Source organism: Triturus cristatus, chromosome 2_1, assembly GCF_964204655.1.
Source record: "Triturus cristatus chromosome 2_1, aTriCri1.1, whole genome shotgun sequence".
NCBI lineage: Eukaryota > Metazoa > Chordata > Amphibia > Caudata > Salamandridae > Triturus > Triturus cristatus.
This window is the reverse complement of record NC_140581.1, coordinates 194428700-194447174: the sequence shown is the minus strand read 5'-3', so window position 1 is coordinate 194447174 and position 18475 is coordinate 194428700.

Below are 18475 nucleotides of genomic sequence, written 5' to 3'. Positions count from 1 at the left end.
CAAAAAAGGAATTTTCAATCTCCTTACCCCCATTACAATAACGCTCTGGTCTATACAGGAACCACAACCCCCCTTTTGGCAGTTCCCTATGTATCCGCACGGACAGCCCCAGTTCTATCCCCCCGGCAACCCTCCTTTTTTAGACAGAGGTTGGGGCAGAGGAAGAGGGCGAAAAAGAGGGGCCCCAAAGGTAGTTCAATGGCAGGATCAGGAACAATTCCCGTCGGCTCCCAGGGGCAGGAACAGAGGGAAAAAGAACTAGTGGTGAATCTGTCTGATAGACCCTTGAGTCCCTTGGAACAGGCGGTCCTCGATAAGGGACTTGGATATGTGCCTACACCAAGAACAGACAGGTTTAGAGATAATTGTGAAATTCATGAATTCCTCAGAAAAATACGCTTAAAGGCATTTTTTCAAGACCAAACAGTCGTTAAATCCACAGACACTGGTTTACGAAATCCATCTAGATTTACTCCCACTAACAGTATGGTCCCCCCGGAAGTACTTACATTTGAAAAAGCTGTTCTTTTGAGCTGGGCACGATTCCTGCTAAATATACTTTTCACAACATGTCCAATGCGGAATTGTCAGCAGCGAGAACCTTAGCCAATGATAATAATATCATTATCAAACAGGCTGACAAGGGGGGTGCCACTGTGATACAAAATACTACTGATTATGACCGTGAGTGTAGACGACAACTTGACAACACTAGGTATTACACTCCTATCTCCATTAATCCCACACCTAGACATACCACCAAGATCGCCACTATCACCTTTGAGGCAGAAAGCAATGGGTGGATCAGTAGAAAGGAATCTGAATTTCTCAATACAAAGGAGCCTAAGACCCCATACTTTTACACGCTGCCCAAAATACATAAGGGCACAACACCGGTCCCAGGGCGCCCTATTGTATCTGGTATAGGTTCACTGAACCTCTGTCCAGGTTTGTTGACCATTTCTATCAACCCCTGGTCAAAAAAACTCCCTCCTATATCCGTGATACTACGGATATCCTGCAGGTTATAGAGGAGATACACGACACAAGCAACATTGACCTATTGGTAACACTGGACGTGGAGGCATTATATACTAATATCCCCCAGCGTGCCACTTTGACGGCAATTGAGAGTGCCCTTATGAGAGAGGAATGGACCTCACCTACCCCCATTTCCTTCGTTATGGAATGCGCCACACTGGCTCTAACTGAGAATTATTTTGAATATAATAAACAACTGTTCCACCAATCGCAGGGCACTTCGATGGGGAGCACCTTTGCCCCCAGTGTGGCCTGCATCTACATGGCCACCTTCGAGGAAGAAGTTATCAGGCACCCCAGCAACCCTTATATCAACAACTTAACCTTGTGGAGGCGCTTCATAGATGATATTTTAATCTTCTGGAAGGGGGACCAGCAGACGTGTCTAGCCTTCTGCAAATGGATAAACGCACAGAATCTATTTCTGAAATTCACACATACCATCTCTGACTCCTATGTGCCCTTCTTGGATCTCAAGGTCACACTAGATGACACAGGCCTTAGCACTACACTTTACAAGAAACCTACAGACAGGAATAGTTTACTTCTATACAGCAGCCATCATCCTAGGGCCCTCAAGGACAATTTGCCCTTCGGGCAGTTCCTACGCATCAGGAGGAACTGTTCTTCCACTAATGATTACCTAACTGAAGCCCACCAATTGAGTTCTAACCTTAGACAAAGAGGTTATCCTGAAAGTCAGGTAAAAAACTCACTTAAGAGGGCACGCAATAACCCACGAGAAACCCTACTATAACCCAATAGTAAGGAAAAGTCAGAGACATTGACCTGTGTCACATCTTTCACTCCTGACTCTACATGCATAAAAGGCATTATCAAGAAACATTGGGGGATTCTTACTGCGGGTTATCTCACTATCCCGCCCCCACGTTTTGCCTTTAAACGCACTCAAAATTTGAAGGATATCCTGATTAGCACAAGACCTAGACAAACTAACCACCAGGACCAGAGCATCCTCTGGGGTCTCCCCCCAGTGAAAGGACACTACCCTTGTGGGTCGTGTGCTGTATGCCATCAAACTGCGGTGATTAAAGATGTGGTTTTTTCAGACTCCTTCACTTGGAAGATACAGCGGCATGCCAATTGTAACACCACTCATTGTATCTACTTAATCACCTGCCCATGTGAAAAGAGATATGTAGGCATGACCATGAGACCAGTAAAGATACGCATAACAGAACACAAGAGTAATGTGAGATGCCAGAAAATAACCACCAAGCTCTACACTCACTGCAAAGAAACTAACCACAAACCAGACTCCCTTAGATGGCTGATACTTGAGACACACCCTAGGATTACACAGAAGGCTTTATTCAAGATCGAACAGCGATGGGTGCACCGTCTGAGGACAGACCTAGAAGGCTTGAATGATCAAATCCCATGGGCAGTACTCATGGACAGATAATACAGGTTTTCTCTTTCTCTTACGTTGCTACTCCGATAACTGTTCCAGTGTCCTTTAAGGAGTAGACTTACCATGTTTATACACTACCCTGGGTCCCTTCCCCGTTTGTAGATGAGCTTTATTTCTGTTTTTGTTGCCCTGTGACACTTGATAGGTTCACTTACTCCAAGATGGCCGCCGCCATAACATATTCATTCTATGGATGCAGCTTCACGTACCATGTACTGACACACACTTCCGGTTAGTCGGCCCACCACCCTGATAGCGGCTGGTGTGTATACATGACAACTGAGATATCACACCTGACCTTCCAGGATAATGAATTCCACCCTTTCACTCAGCAGGTTTTACTCCACTAATCAATGAGAATTGGTTATTTTACTTACAATAACCACATCCCAAGATGGCCGCCGCTTTTGACATTCCCTTTCATAGATCCAGCTTCATGCTCCGACATTACGCACTTCCGGGTAATCTGCCCGCCCCCAACCCAACACACCAGCTTGTATATCTATTAGGTATCCTGCCGGGAATTATTCCTCCCGGGTCGAGTGGCGCGAGGGTAGGTTGACGGCCCATTCCGGTAGCAACCTTCAAGTAAGTGTTAATGCGATATTGCAGTATTCCCGGTTGTCAGTGATGGGTCATGAGAGTGAGTTGAATGCTTATCCGTGATTCACGGGGTGATGGCTACGAGTGGATGGAATACCGCTTTTGGACTTAAGAGTAATGACTAAGACGCGGTGGTCTCAGTGCTCCTTTTTAGGTTTTAACACTATACGTTGTCAGTGCATTGCAACAGCTATTTACCAAACGGTTCTTTGGCGCACTATGCTTGGTTCTCCGTGGGGTTACGGGGCACCCCATGGCTCACGTTGGTTTTCGCTCCACGTTGCCGATAGACCGTGCCTGCCCCGGATTTCACCCGGGGTGCTGGCTACTGCGTTGCGGTGCCTTGACTCCATGGCTACGCATCTCTGGCTGGTTGACACCTTATCTGGGCTGGCATTTACCATCCATGCGCCTCTTGTGTGACTCCATATAAGTTTCCTTCGTGGTGCTTCTTTGTTACTCTACAATCCATTCTGTATCATGGCTCGCATTACTTCAGCTCATATGACGGGATCGCACACGGGCGATATTGTTTTACGTGTGTTGACACTACATGTCGGGCCAGTTGCCCTCCATGCTCTGCTCTGTTTTCCATTTAACATTTTGTCTCTTATTAGGACACCAAAATCTTGGTGTCCCGGTGGCGCCACGGACAGGAGCAGGGATACATACCACAATAGGTGAGTGCCTTGTAACTCCTCAATGTAGAAACTTGTTGTTGTTTTACAAATTACTTCCTCATAGGGAACACCGCACTTCCAGTCTTCTGTTTTAATGATGCTTGTTTTTAATTCACTTTTTGAGGAGAATATCGACTAACTGTATAGTATAGTCCTTTCACACGTGGTGATAATGGACGCATCCTTGTGTCATTTTGTCTAGGGAGTGAGCACAATTGTGTGAGATCTATCTATACAGTATTTACTTTTAATCACTGCCTATGTTTGGGTTACCTTCCTAAAAATCTCTTTCTTTCCTAGGTCCCCTTAGACATATGGCGAGAGCGTTTCCCATATAACGTGTGGCAGGTAACAATTGTACTTACCACATTGTGTAGATAGTTGACAGCTCAGTAGGTCCTGAAGAATTGCCACGGATCACTAGGACCACCAGGCATGAAACATGTTGACCACCACAGAAGAGCATAGCCAAGCTGAACCATAATATCAGCCAGCTGCCACTCTGTCTTTGTTTTGTTTTAATCAAGTGGAGAGCCACTCCTAATAAAATCCGATTTTTGGACTTTCCAACTTGTTTTAACCACACACACGCATTCACATCTACACCACTAGGTCCCTCTTACACACACTACACCATACGGCCAGGAACAAAAGATCTCCGTGAAAGAGCCCCTTTAAGGGTGCCCGTCGGGCATTGCAGCGCCGGCCCGACGAGGAGCAGGTCCATATGATGAAGCATGACACCTAGCTTGCTGGGTGTGTGAGGACCCTAGTTCCGAATAGAGGAATTCCCCTTCCACACGGTCTCCTCTCCACACTTCCACTCCTCTCTTCTCTGAGGAACTGCATACTCTTTTTTTGATATGATTAACTGGGCACGTATGCTGGACCTCCTGTAAATAAAAGCCCGCCAGTCCCCCCTTTTGATAACATATTTCCAGGATCTGCCATCTTTGCAAATTTCTCAAAGTTCTTGACTTGACAGCAACAATTAAGAGTCTCTTTCTCCTCTAGACATCCCTTGTCAACCAGTTCAAACAAAACTTCAAAAGCTGGAAATCCCCTTGCAACTTTCAGTTCCTTATTTACACAGTCCACCAAAAGACTTCCCTAGCCCTCTTTCGTCGTCTTGACGGAAAGTCCCTACATTTATTCTTCTTCCACTCGGGCCTAGGTTATCTTCTTTTATACTTTTATATACAACAAAGTTTACCTTCAGTCCAGAATAAGATCAGCTCCCAAGATCTCTAAAACACATTGCAAAAGTTCAAGACGAAGCACCACTAATTCTTGATGCGGTGGTACATAACCAAAAGTTGGAAAAACCAGCGTCTCCAGAATCAATTCACGAATCTTGCTCAGAAGTGGTGGATTCGGAATATTGAGAGTCAGTATTCCTTCGATCTCCACCCCTGGAACCAACAACAACACTTTTTTTTTCAGATTCGGAGAATCGCTGACCAGTGTCAAGGACCTCAGCCTCCCCGTGCTCAACACTCCTGGCATCAGTCAGAGCGTATGTCCACTCTAGTGAGGCGTACCTTTGACACTACACTCTTGTTCTCCTGGATCTTCTCAGACTAGCTTGAGCTTGCTCTTCGTCACTTTGTTCAGATTCAGACGTTTCAGAAACTGGGGCAAGATCTCTTTCAGGTGCCAATCTCAAGTTCAGCCATCTCTGACTTACGGGCCAAACTCTTTCTGCTTCTGTGGCACTTCTGCCCTCCCTTGGGGTACTCTGTGCACTACTTCCTTCTTCAGCAGAATTTGACTCCACTCCAACCACAGCAACACTTTCTCTGTCTGAGTCAAATTCGGGGCTTCGATTTGCACAACCCCTTTCAGCTCGGTCTAGTGCACAACCAACTGCATCAGCAACCCTCACAGCTTGGCTTTTCATTTATGAGAGGGACTGTATCTTCCAAGGGTGCTGGAACTCTGTGGGTATGGGAGGCATGCACCCAGTTCGGCAGTCCCCCACACTTCACTGCCATGTTCGTGACCAGTATCACCTCGTACGGGCCACACCAACGAAAATCCAGGCAACTCTTCCTCACGTGTTTATGAACAAGCACCCAGTCCCCCGGGCACAAGTCGTGGCACAGGTCACATGCGGCTGGAACAGTTGCTGCTTGCACCTGCTGGGACACAGAACGGACTACGTCAGCCAGTCCCTTACAGTAGTCAAGAATCAAGTCATCTGTGATGTTAATCAAAGCAGTAGCGGGTATCGCTGGTAATCGCATTGCCCTCCCCATCAGGATCTCGTGTAGTGACAACCCCGTTCTCCTATCAGGAACACTACGAAGGCTCATAAGGACCAAGGGCAGTGCGTCAGGCCATTTCAGGGATGTCGAAGAACACACTTTAGCCATCTGCGCTTTCAAAGTCCCATTAACTTGTTCCACAATCCCAGAAGCCTCTGGTCGATAACTGCAATGCAATCTCTGATCCACATTCAAGGCACCATGATCTCACTGTGGAAGTGTGTCCCTCGGTCCGACTTCAAAGAGGTGGGAAAACCAAACCTAGGGATAAGTTCCCTCAACAACAGCTTAGCTACAGTGAGTGTGTCACACCTACGTGTTGGGTAAGCCTCCACCCATCTTGAAAAGACACATACCACAACTAAGATGTACCTCAACCCATTACACTTCGGCATCTCAATAAAGTCCAACTGCATCCTATTGAAAGGCCCTCCTGACCTCCCAATGTGGCTCAAAGTTACAGCAGTTCTTTTCCCTGCATTCATCTGCTGACACGTAACACACCTCTGACATACAGCTTCAGCAACTGCACGAAACTTCGGATTGTACCATGTCTGTCTGAACACCCACACCATTGCATCTCTGCCAAGATGTACTGCACCATGTATCAAACTTGTCATTGGATTCAACAGACATTCTGGTAACACAGCTCGTCCATCACTCGAACCCCATACATCCACATCTCCCTTCTCACATCCTGCTCGTATCCAGCTATCTCGTTCTTGATCAGGAACCTCATCCTGCAATCGTTTTAGTTCCTTCCATGTATCGGCCATGGCTAACATCATACTGAGATCGGTTCTTTCTTGGCTTTCTCCAGTATACCCTCCAGTAAATATGCATCCTTGCAACCTCATCAGCATAATTATTTTCTAAAGATACAAAATCACTCCCTTTGGAATGGGCAGAGCATTTGACAACTGCAATTCCTTTCGGACATTGCAATGCTTGCAGCAACTGTCTCACATATTCCCCATTTCTGATGGGCAAACCTGAAGATGTCATGAACCCTCTCTGTGACCATAACTGTCCGAAGTCATGAACAACACCAAACCCGTACTCACTGTCAGTGTAAAACGTTATCCAAATCTGATCCGCAGCCAAACAGGCACGGGTCAAGGCAATAATTTCAGCTACCTGTGCGGAGAGTACTCCCTCTAAACAAGCAGCTTCTACCACTCCTGTGATGGTACATACAGCAAATGGTGCTCTTAATCGACCAACATCATCTCTTAAACATGAACCGCCCACAAAGAAAATTTCATCAGGGTTAGGAAGCGGTTCATCAACAATGTCTGGTCTGGGTTTGGTGCATGTTAGAGTCGGGGATCTCTGGTTGGCGCAAGGTTGCCCTTGTGTCAAGCAGGAACCCTCTCCTCCACGTCAGGGCGCAGGATAACCCCTCGCGAATGACCCTTGCTCACCCTCTAGGTGCGTGGCGTGAGCAGCCAAGGCGATTCCTCAGGCGTTGTTGGTTAAGCACTTACAATCGTACACACAGTAAATACATCAATCCCCCCAGAAACGGACACCAGACTTGGATATATATGAAAATACGTTGCTTTATGTAAAAATAAGGTATATATATCTCAACAGACTTATCACAAGACCAATAACGTTTTCGCTAGGCCGCCAGGTTATACAGCAGGCAAATGTTCTGGGTTCGTAGTTTCAAATGGATACTTTGTAGTCTCTTTACTTGTAGTTCCCGTACTCACAGAGATCGACTCCTGCGAACGGGGAAATAAGGCGTTGCGGGCCCCGAGCCCGATGCTGGAACTTCTTTCCTGATGTGGAGAGTTCGGCACAGGTCGGTGCGACTCTCAGCTTGGGAAGTGTTCTTGGGTCCTCAATCAGCAGGTGTGGGCACGTAGGCAGGCGCGGCCAGCGACCCTGTAGCACGGCGGTGCAGGAGGGTCTCCACAGCGGGGGCGGCGCGGCCTGAGATGTCCGGGGATAGCGAAGCGGGGTCACAGGGCACAGTCAGTGCAGCTGGATGACCTGGCGTAGATCACAGTCGTCGGACGGCTTCCGGCAGGAGGGGTGATAGCGCGTTCAGCGCACTCCAATGGCAGGCGGTGACAGGGATGCAGGCGGCCTGGCCCGGGAACAGAGAGCGGCTCGGGACGGAGCGGGGCTCTCACGGGTTGGAGGCAGGCGAGCTTCTGAGTGTCACGGCCCTAGGAGGGGCGATGAGGGGCGCAGTCTCTTTTCCAGCGGGATGCACACACGGCTCGAATTGGAGGACGAGCAAGAAGCACAGAGAACCCACTGTTCCTGGGGTTCAGTTCAGGGGGCACGCTCAGATCAAGCCCTTGGAGAATGTTCAAGCACAAAGTAGCAAAGTCTTTTCAGTAAGTCTCTTCCTCTCCTTTCTCAGCAAGGCAGGCAGCAGGCCAGCTCCTCCAGCGTCTCCTTCTCCTTCTAGTCGGGCAGAGGTTCTTTGTGGTAAACAGGATTCTGATTTCTTAGGAGCCAGGCTCCTACTTTTATACCATGATTCTTTTGTTCTTTAGCGCCAGGGGGCCTAGGCCTGGCTCAGTCCAGTTCTGGAGCACTTTGTTATGGTGACTCTGCTCTTTCCTTTCAGCAGCAGGGCAGAGACATCAGCCGCCCCACAGGGGGTGGCGCCGGCTTTGTGGTGGCAGAGCACAGGTCTATTCAAGAGTCAAGGTGTACTCCTCCCACCCATCCAGGTGTAATCTCTCTACCCACCACCTGGCAGCCAACCTGTCTCTGGGGATTCCCCAACCCTGCTCCTTACTGTTGCCAGGCAGAACACATACACACAGCAGAGGCGGACTGAGATGGTCAGGTCAGTAAATACTAACTTTCTAAAAGTAGTATTTACAAACCCAGGATATTAAAATAAACTTGACTACAAGAAGTATTTTATTATTCTGAGTTCAGGCATACTAAACTTGACATTCTACCATGCTCTCTGAGTCCACTGGGGTCACAGCGTTGGCGTGATCCCGGCAGCCCATTCTGGCCTATGGAGAGCAGGTAGCCTTCAATAGTGAAGAACGAAAAGGGCTGTAATTCACTACTAAGACATGCCACACACATCAGGGCATGTCCTACCTTATGCCTACAATGCACCCTGCCCTTGGGCCTACCAGAGGGGTGGCTAATATGTAGGTAAGGGAAGGTTTAGGGACTGGCAAGTGGGGGCACTTGCGCAGTCAGCGCGACGGTCCCGGACCGCGCACAGGGTCGGCGGTGGCAGACCCTAGACACACTTTACACGGCCGCTTCCGTGGGTGGCGCAACCAGCGCTGCAAACCCACCAGCAGCATTGGCATTCACAAGCCCTGGCACCCCTGGTGCACTTTACTGGGGACTGACAGTGAATCCAATAAACCAATCATGGACATCAATTACAGGTACACTTTACTTAGGGAGCACTTGCACTGCGGCACGGATTAGCCGTGGCGCAGTGCCCTGAGCGGACAACACCAGCAAAACAGTCGAGGCACACCATCAAAAAGTGGGAGGGAAACTCACGCCAAGGTGCCAGGTCTAACACGTGTCCCCTCCAGCTGAAATGTGGGGAGAACTACCCTTGCCCAGGGGGTTCCTCGTCACTAAGGCGGAAATACCTGGACAGACCGTCAGCGTTGGCGTGATCTGTACCAGGACGGTGTTCCACCGTAAAGTCCATACCCTGTAGGGAGATGGACCACCTCAACAGCTTCGGGTTTTCACCCCTCATTTGCATTAACCATCTGAGGGGCCTGTGGTCCGTCTGAACCCGGAAGTGAGACCCAAACAAGTAGGGTCTTAGCTTCTTCAGCGCCCAGACCACAGCAAATGCTTCTCGCTCAATTGCACTCCACCTACTTTCCCGTGGAAGTAACCTCCTACTGATGAAGGCTACGGGTTGGTCCCAGCCCTCCTCAGTCATCTGTGAAAGAACAGCCCCTACACCATGCTCTGAAGCGTCTGTCTGTACTAGGAATTCCTTGGAGAAGTCAGGGGCCAAGAGCACGGGCGCCGTGCACATGGCAGTCTTCAGGGTGTCGATAGCTTTCTGACAGGTGTCAGTCCAAATCACGTTCCTGGGCTGCTTCTTGGAAGTCAGCTCTGTCAAGGGGGCAACGATCGTTCCATAGCCCTTGACAAACCTCCTGTAGTACCCAGTGAGCCCCAGGAAGGCCCTCACTGCGGTCTGCGTCTTGGGGGGTTCCCAAGCCAGGATGGTCTCGATTTTGGGTTACAAGGGTGCCACCTTGCCACTCCCCACCTGGTGTCCCAAGTACACCACGGAACCCTGCCCAATCTGGCACTTGCTTGCCTTGATCGTGAGGCCTGCTCGGCGCAGAGCCATCAACACTTCCCAGAGGTGGCGCAGGTGTTCGGGCCAGGTGGCACTGAACACTGCGATGTCATCCAGGTAGGCGGCACTGAACGCATCCAGCCCAACCAGTACCTGGTTGACCAACCTCTGAAAGGTGGCAGGGGCATTCTTCATCCCAAATGGCATGACTCGGAACTGGAAGTGCCCATCTGGGGTAGAGAATGCGGACCTCTCTTTGGCCCCATCGGTCAAGGCGATCTGCCAGTACCCAGACGTTAAATCAAACGTACTGAGGAACCGGGCAGCCCCCAGCCGATCAATGAGCTCATCAGCTCTGGGGATGGGGTGCGCGTCAGTCTTCGTGACTGAATTGAGTCCTCTGTAGTCCACACAGAACCGGAGTTCAGGTGTGGCTCCCGGCGCAGCAGCCTTTGGGACCAAGACCACGGGGCTGGACCAAGGACTGCTGGAGGATTCAACCACCCCTAGCGCAAGCATCTTGGAGACCTCCTCCTTAATGCAAGCTCTGACCCTGTCAGTTACCCTGTAAGCCTTGTGCTTCACAGGTAAGCTGTCTCCTGTGTCCACATTATGGACGCACCAATCTGTGACACCAGGAACCAGGGAGAATCGGTCGGAAAATTGTCCCAGCAAGTGGCGGCAGTCTTCCTGTTGTTCGGGCGTCAGGGTGGGTGAGAGGTTAACTCCATCCACTGACCCATCTTTCTCAGAGGCCACTAAGAGGTCAGGAAGAGGCTCGGTCTCCTCTTCCATTCCATCATCAGTGGCCAGCAGCATGCCCACTTCGGTCCTCTCTAAGTGGGGCTTAAGGCGGTTAACATGTAGGACCCTCAAAGGGTTCCTGGGAGTCTGCATGTCCACCAAGTAGGTGATAGGACTTTTGCGCTCCACAACCTCAAATGGACCGGTCCACTTATCCTGAAGTGCACACGGCTCCACTGGGGCCAAGACCCACACCTTTTGTCCAGGTTGAAGCTCTACCAGAGTGGCATTCCGGTCGTACCACCGCTTCATCTCCTCCGGGCTGGCTTCCAGATTTGCCTCAGCAAGTTGCCTGAAACGCCGAGTCTGGTTTCGGAAGGCCAGCATGTAACTATATACATTCTGGGGAGGTTTCCTGGGAGATTGCTCCCAGCCTTCCTTTACCAAACTCAGAGGTCCTCTTACCGGGTGACCATACAGAAGCTCAAAGGGGCTGAACCCTAGAGACTTCTGCGGCACCTCTCGGTAAGCGAAGAGCAGGCATGGCAAGAGGACGTCCCACTTACGCCTCATTGGACCGTCCAGGCCCATGATCATGCCTTTGAGGGTTCGGTTGAATCTCTCAACCAACCCATTTCCTTGGGGGTGGTAAGGAGTGGTGAACTTGTAAGTTACCCCACACTCCTTCCACAGGGATTTCATATATGTGGATATGAAATTGGTCCCCCTGTCGCTCACCACCTCTAGAGGGAATCCCACTCGGGAGAAAATTCCCATCAGTGCCCGTACCACCACGGGGGCCGTCACTGTCCTCAGAGGGATGGCTTCAGGGTACCGGGTGGCATGGTCCACCAAGACCAGGATGAACCTGTTGCCCAGGGCTGTCTTGGGGTCCAGAGGCCCCACAATATCAATACCCACTCGTTGGAATGGCGTACCGACCACAGGGAAAGGTTGCAGAGGAGCCTTGTGCTTCCCTCCGCTCTTACCACTTGCCTGGCAAGTCTGACAGGTTCGGCAGTAGGAATCTGAATTCTTATGCATTTGGGGCCAGTAAAAGTGGGTGACAAGCCTGTCATAGGTCTTGTCCATCCCCAAATGTCCTGCTAAAGGCACATCGTGAGCCAGCCCCAGTAGGAAGGTTCTGAACTTCTGGGGTACCACCAGCACACGGGCTGACCCAGGTTCAGCAGCCTTAGGCTCGGAATACAGGAGGTCACTCTCCCAGTACACGTAGTGTGTTTTGGCCTGAACACCGTTGGCCTGGTCTGCAGCCTGTTGCCGCATACCTACGAGAGAAGGGCATTCTTTCTGCTCCCTGCAGAATTCCTCCCTGGAGGGACCTCCTTCTTGCTGCCAATGGGTCAGCTCAGGCAGATCTCCCAGTTCGGCAATCTGTTCCCCGGTAGGCTCCAGAGTATCCCCCTCAGGGTCTACTTCCTCCTGGGCCGTGGGAACTTCGGGGGCCGGTTTCCCGCGCCTCCTGCGCCTTCTCCCTAAGGCCGGTTCCTGGACCTCTCCCTGAGGCTCCAGGACCCTCTCAACACCCCTACTGGCTGCCATGGACCGGGTGGTCACGCACGCCCAGTCGGGTAGACCCACCATCCTCAGATGCGTGGTCTTCTCCACCTTTTCCCAAGGGGAACTCTCCAGGTCGTTCCCTAGCAGACAGTCTACAGGCATGTCAGTTCTCACAGCGACTTGTAGAGTACCAGAGACCTCCCCCCACTCAAAGGGAACTTGAGCCATTGGACAACGACTCTCTACGTTGTCAGCATTGACAACCCTACAGTAGGCATTGGGTACAATTTGCTCTTGAGACACCAGGTGTTGCCTCACCGAGGTCACGCTGGCTCCTGTATCTCTAAGAGCCTCAACCTTCTTTCCATTGATGGTCACTACTTGCCCATATTTCTTAGTGTTAGAGGGCAGGTAGGTTACAGGGACCATCTCACTGTCTCCTAGCGAGACTAGGGTCATCTGCCCGGGACCCCCACCCTCCTGGACTGCTACCTCCTCCCCAAAGTTAACACTAGCTACTTGCCGGGGTGGAGCACCAGTGGGTGCGGTCTTACCGAACAGGCGACACTTAGGATCAGAGGCAATGTGACCCGGGTCACCACACTTATAACAATTGAAGGGCCCCTTTGGAACAGGTCTACCTGTCGGGGCCCCGTTCTGCTGCGGGGGTGGGGGAGGCTGAGAACCCTTCTGCTGGTTCCCTTGGGAATTACTTTGGGGGCCTTTTTGGAACCCCTTCCGTTTACCCTTGTCCCCCCCACTCTTCTGCTGGGGACCCTGCCCACCTTTGGCGGAGTCTCCCACTTGACCCTTGTGGACCCTGGTGCTGAGCCAGCGGTCCGCCTCCTCAGCAAGCTTCCTCGGGTTGGACAGCTTGCTATCGATCAGGTGCTGGCGTAGCTCAGGAAAACATTGACTGGACAAGTGCTCCCATGCAATTAAATCAAGCAGCCCTTGATAATCATTCGCTTTGCTACCCTTCACCCAACCATCCAGCGCTCTGCAGAAAAAGGTCACATATTCCACATACGTACTCTCAGGGATCTTCTTGGTCTCCCTGAACCTCTGTCTATATAGCTCAGGAGTTAACCCATACCTGGTCATTAAAGCTTCCTTCATATGGGGGTATGAGGTTTGGAGATCTAAGGGTAAATCTAACAGTGTGTCACGCCCTTCAGCAAGGAACCTTCCCCACAACCCCGCTCCCCAGTCTTTCTCAGGGACCCGGTGTGAGGACATGGCCACCTCGTAGGCCCTAAACCACTGCCCTATGTCATCCTTTCTGAAATACTCCTTTACTACATCTTTGGGGATGTACACCTTGGACTCTACCTGCGCTGGTGGAGTGCTGCCACCAGAAGGAGCGGTGTCCAAACTTTTCGCCTTCAGCTCCAACTCCTTCAATCTGATATCATGATCCATTTGGCGTTGTTGTGCCTCCAGGGCCAACTTCTGCTTTTCCATTTCCATTTGTCCTGCCAACTTTGCCATCTCCATTGCATGCGCCCTGTCGGCTGCCCTGTCTGCCAGCTCCTCTGGCGACCGGACTCTGCTGGGCTCCTCAAGGTTGTCGGGTGGAACGATGTCCCCCGCATTCCGTAGGTCTCGTGACTCCTTCCAGGCTCTCAACGCCTTGGTGTACTGGGGCTTCCTCTTGCATCCAGCATGGGGGACTCTGAATTGTACACTGTAGCCTTTCAATTGCTCCATCGTGTAGCCTTCCAGTCTCTCCCAATCCACCTCATCTATTCCCGAAATCACAGAGAGTGCTCTTCCAGCGGAGTGCGAGCCAGGCATGGTTGCAGTAATGGCAGATGTCTCAACAAAGTTCAACAATTACAAACCTGTGGCTGCGTTATTTGGTCTGCTCTCACTATCTGGTGATTAATAATTCACTGTATGCAAATTACAAGTGCAAATCCGAAATCCCAACCGCTGCCAACAATGTTAGAGTCGGGGATCTCTGGTTGGCGCAAGGTTGCCCTTGTGTCAAGCAGGAACCCTCTCCTCCACGTCAGGGCGCAGGATAACCCCTCGCGAATGACCCTTGCTCACCCTCTAGGTGCGTGGCGTGAGCAGCCAAGGCGATTCCTCAGGCGTTGTTGGTTAAGCACTTACAATCGTACACACAGTAAATACATCAATCCCCCCAGAAACGGACACCAGACTTGGATATATATGAAAATACGTTGCTTTATGTAAAAATAAGGTATATATATCTCAACAGACTTATCACAAGACCAATAACGTTTTCGCTAGGCCGCCAGGTTATACAGCAGGCAAATGTTCTGGGTTCGTAGTTTCAAATGGATACTTTGTAGTCTCTTTACTTGTAGTTCCCGTACTCACAGAGATCGACTCCTGCGAACGGGGAAATAAGGCGTTGCGGGCCCCGAGCCCGATGCTGGAACTTCTTTCCTGATGTGGAGAGTTCGGCACAGGTCGGTGCGACTCTCAGCTTGGGAAGTGTTCTTGGGTCCTCAATCAGCAGGTGTGGGCATGTAGGCAGGCGCGGCCAGCGACCCTGTAGCACGGCGGTGCAGGAGGGTCTCCACAGCGGGGGCGGCGCGGCCTGAGATGTCCGGGGATAGCGAAGCGGGGTCACAGGGCACAGTCAGTGCAGCTGGATGACCTGGCGTAGATCACAGTCGTCGGACGGCTTCCGGCAGGAGGGGTGATAGCGCGTTCAGCGCACTCCAATGGCAGGCGGTGACAGGGATGCAGGCGGCCTGGCCCGGGAACAGAGAGCGGCTCGGGACGGAGCGGGGCTCTCACGGGTTGGAGGCAGGCGAGCTTCTGAGTGTCACGGCCCTAGGAGGGGCGATGAGGGGCGCAGTCTCTTTTCCAGCGGGATGCACACACGGCTCGAATTGGAGGACGAGCAAGAAGCACAGAGAACCCACTGTTCCTGGGGTTCAGTTCAGGGGGCAAGCTCAGATCAAGCCCTTGGAGAATGTTCAAGCACAAAGTAGCAAAGTCTTTTCAGTAAGTCTCTTCCTCTCCTTTCTCAGCAAGGCAGGCAGCAGGCCAGCTCCTCCAGCGTCTCCTTCTCCTTCTAGTCGGGCAGAGGTTCTTTGTGGTAAACAGGATTCTGATTTCTTAGGAGCCAGGCTCCTACTTTTATACCATGATTCTTTTGTTCTTTAGCGCCAGGGGGCCTAGGCCTGGCTCAGTCCAGTTCTGGAGCACTTTGTTATGGTGACTCTGCTCTTTCCTTTCAGCAGCAGGGCAGAGACATCAGCCGCCCCACAGGGGGTGGCGCCGGCTTTGTGGTGGCAGAGCACAGGTCTATTCAAGAGTCAAGGTGTACTCCTCCCACCCATCCAGGTGTAATCTCTCTACCCACCACCTGGCAGCCAACCTGTCTCTGGGGATTCCCCAACCCTGCTCCTTACTGTTGCCAGGCAGAACACATACACACAGCAGAGGCGGACTGAGATGGTCAGGTCAGTAAATACTAACTTTCTAAAAGTAGTATTTACAAACCCAGGATATTAAAATAAACTTGACTACAAGAAGTATTTTATTATTCTGAGTTCAGGCATACTAAACTTGACATTCTACCATGCTCTCTGAGTCCACTGGGGTCACAGCGTTGGCGTGATCCCGGCAGCCCATTCTGGCCTATGGAGAGCAGGTAGCCTTCAATAGTGAAGAACGAAAAGGGCTGTAATTCACTACTAAGACATGCCACACACATCAGGGCATGTCCTACCTTATGCCTACAATGCACCCTGCCCTTGGGCCTACCAGAGGGGTGGCTAATATGTAGGTAAGGGAAGGTTTAGGGACTGGCAAGTGGGGGCACTTGCGCAGTCAGCGCGACGGTCCCGGACCGCGCACAGGGTCGGCGGTGGCAGACCCTAGACACACTTTACACGGCCGCTTCCGTGGGTGGCGCAACCAGCGCTGCAAACCCACCAGCAGCATTGGCATTCACAAGCCCTGGCACCCCTGGTGCACTTTACTGGGGACTGACAGTGAATCCAATAAACCAATCATGGACATCAATTACAGGTACACTTTACTTAGGGAGCACTTGCACTGCGGCACGGATTAGCCGTGGCGCAGTGCCCTGAGCGGACAACACCAGCAAAACAGTCGAGGCACACCATCAAAAAGTGGGAGGGAAACTCACGCCAAGGTGCCAGGTCTGACAGTGCATAGTTCAGTCACATCGAGACAATCGTGATCCTCACAATCTTCACCATCTGCATTTGGAATAGGCATCAATGTTGCCGGATTTAAAACAGAACACCACTTCAAAGTCACATTTTCTGCAGCAAGTATAACTTGCTCGTAACGTGTCAACCTGTTGTTCATGAGGTGCTGTGTTTTAGTCCTTGTCATCAACAGTTCAACAGAGTGTGGCACATAAACTGTAAGTGGATGTCCCATTACAATACTCGCGCATCTTTCAATACTGACACCTGTTGCAGCAACGGATTTAAGACATCCGGGCAACGCAGAAGCTACTGGATCTAAAGTAGCTGAAAAGTAGGCAACTGGTCTACGGACACCTCCAGAACTGACAATGCACAACCTTCTCTCATGCAACAGAACAATGTGAATGCCTTGTTGTAATCAGGCATCCCCAAAGCTGGAGTGCGAGACAGGGGTTCTCTCAGTCTCAAAAATTACATCAAACAGTCATTGTCCCATGGTATCGGATCACTCACATCCTTGTGCGTCAGCCGTTGCCAAGGCTTCGCTTCAAAAGAGAAGTTGGGAATCCATTGACGACAGTAGCCAACCATCCCCAGGAACATTCTGACTTCTCTCCGAGTGGTGGGCACAGGCATATTCATAATAGCCTCAATGCGATCTGGTGACACCTTTCTCTTGCCCTTCTCAATTCTGTGACCCAAATACTGCACTTCACTCAGACAGTACTGCAATTTATTCGAGGACACCTTGTGTCCCTTCTCTGCCAAATGATTCAGTAAAGCAATGGTATAAATTCTGCAAGCGTCTTCTGTTTCTGAAGCAACGAGCAAGTCGTCAATGTATTGCACCAGAACGGAGTTCTGCGGCAACACAAGACTTTCAAGATTCTTCTTCAGGATCTGATTAAAGATCGATGGACTCTTTGTGTACCCCTGTGGGATAGGACACCACGTTAACATACGGTTCTCCTGCCGGAAATCAAAAAGAAATTGGCTTTCCTCATGGAGTGGTATCGAGAAGAATGCTTGACACAGATCAATCACTGAAAACCACTCAGCTTCACATGGAATTTGAAACAGGATCACAGATGGATTCGGTACCACCGGGCAACATGGAACAACTATCTCATTGACCTTTCGCAGGTTCTGCACAATCCTGAATTTCCCACTCGGTTTCTGTAGTCCCATTATAGGTGAATTGCATGGACTACCCATGATCTCTTTCAGAATTCCCTGCTTGATCATAGACTCAATTACAGATTTGATCCCTGCAATTGTCTCAGGTGACAAATTGTACTGGGGCATCCTAGGAAATTCTACATTCGGCTTGACCTGAATCGTCACTGGCTCTACACCTTTGACCAATCCGATCTCTTCTCCACTGAGGTCCCACACATCAATTGACACAGAATCCCTCAAGTCAAGTGGAAACTCCTCCACTGTCAGTGCCGGATACATTTCTATACACATGCGCTGATTCGCAACCTTGAGGGTCGCATCATCATCCTTTGTTTGCACTTTGTGAGAAAGTGGGTTTCTGTTGCAGTAACCCCCCCTTTTTTTGCCTAATAGCTGATGCACTTTTCCTTGTTGTGCCCTGGGCTCCTGCCAATCAGGTGCCCAGGGCCTATGTTCCTTCCTTAAAACACACAAACTCCCAATTGGCAAACCCTGGCCACATGTCAGCCCCTGGTAAATGGTACCCTAGGTACCCAGGGCCTTGTGACCAGGGAAGGCCT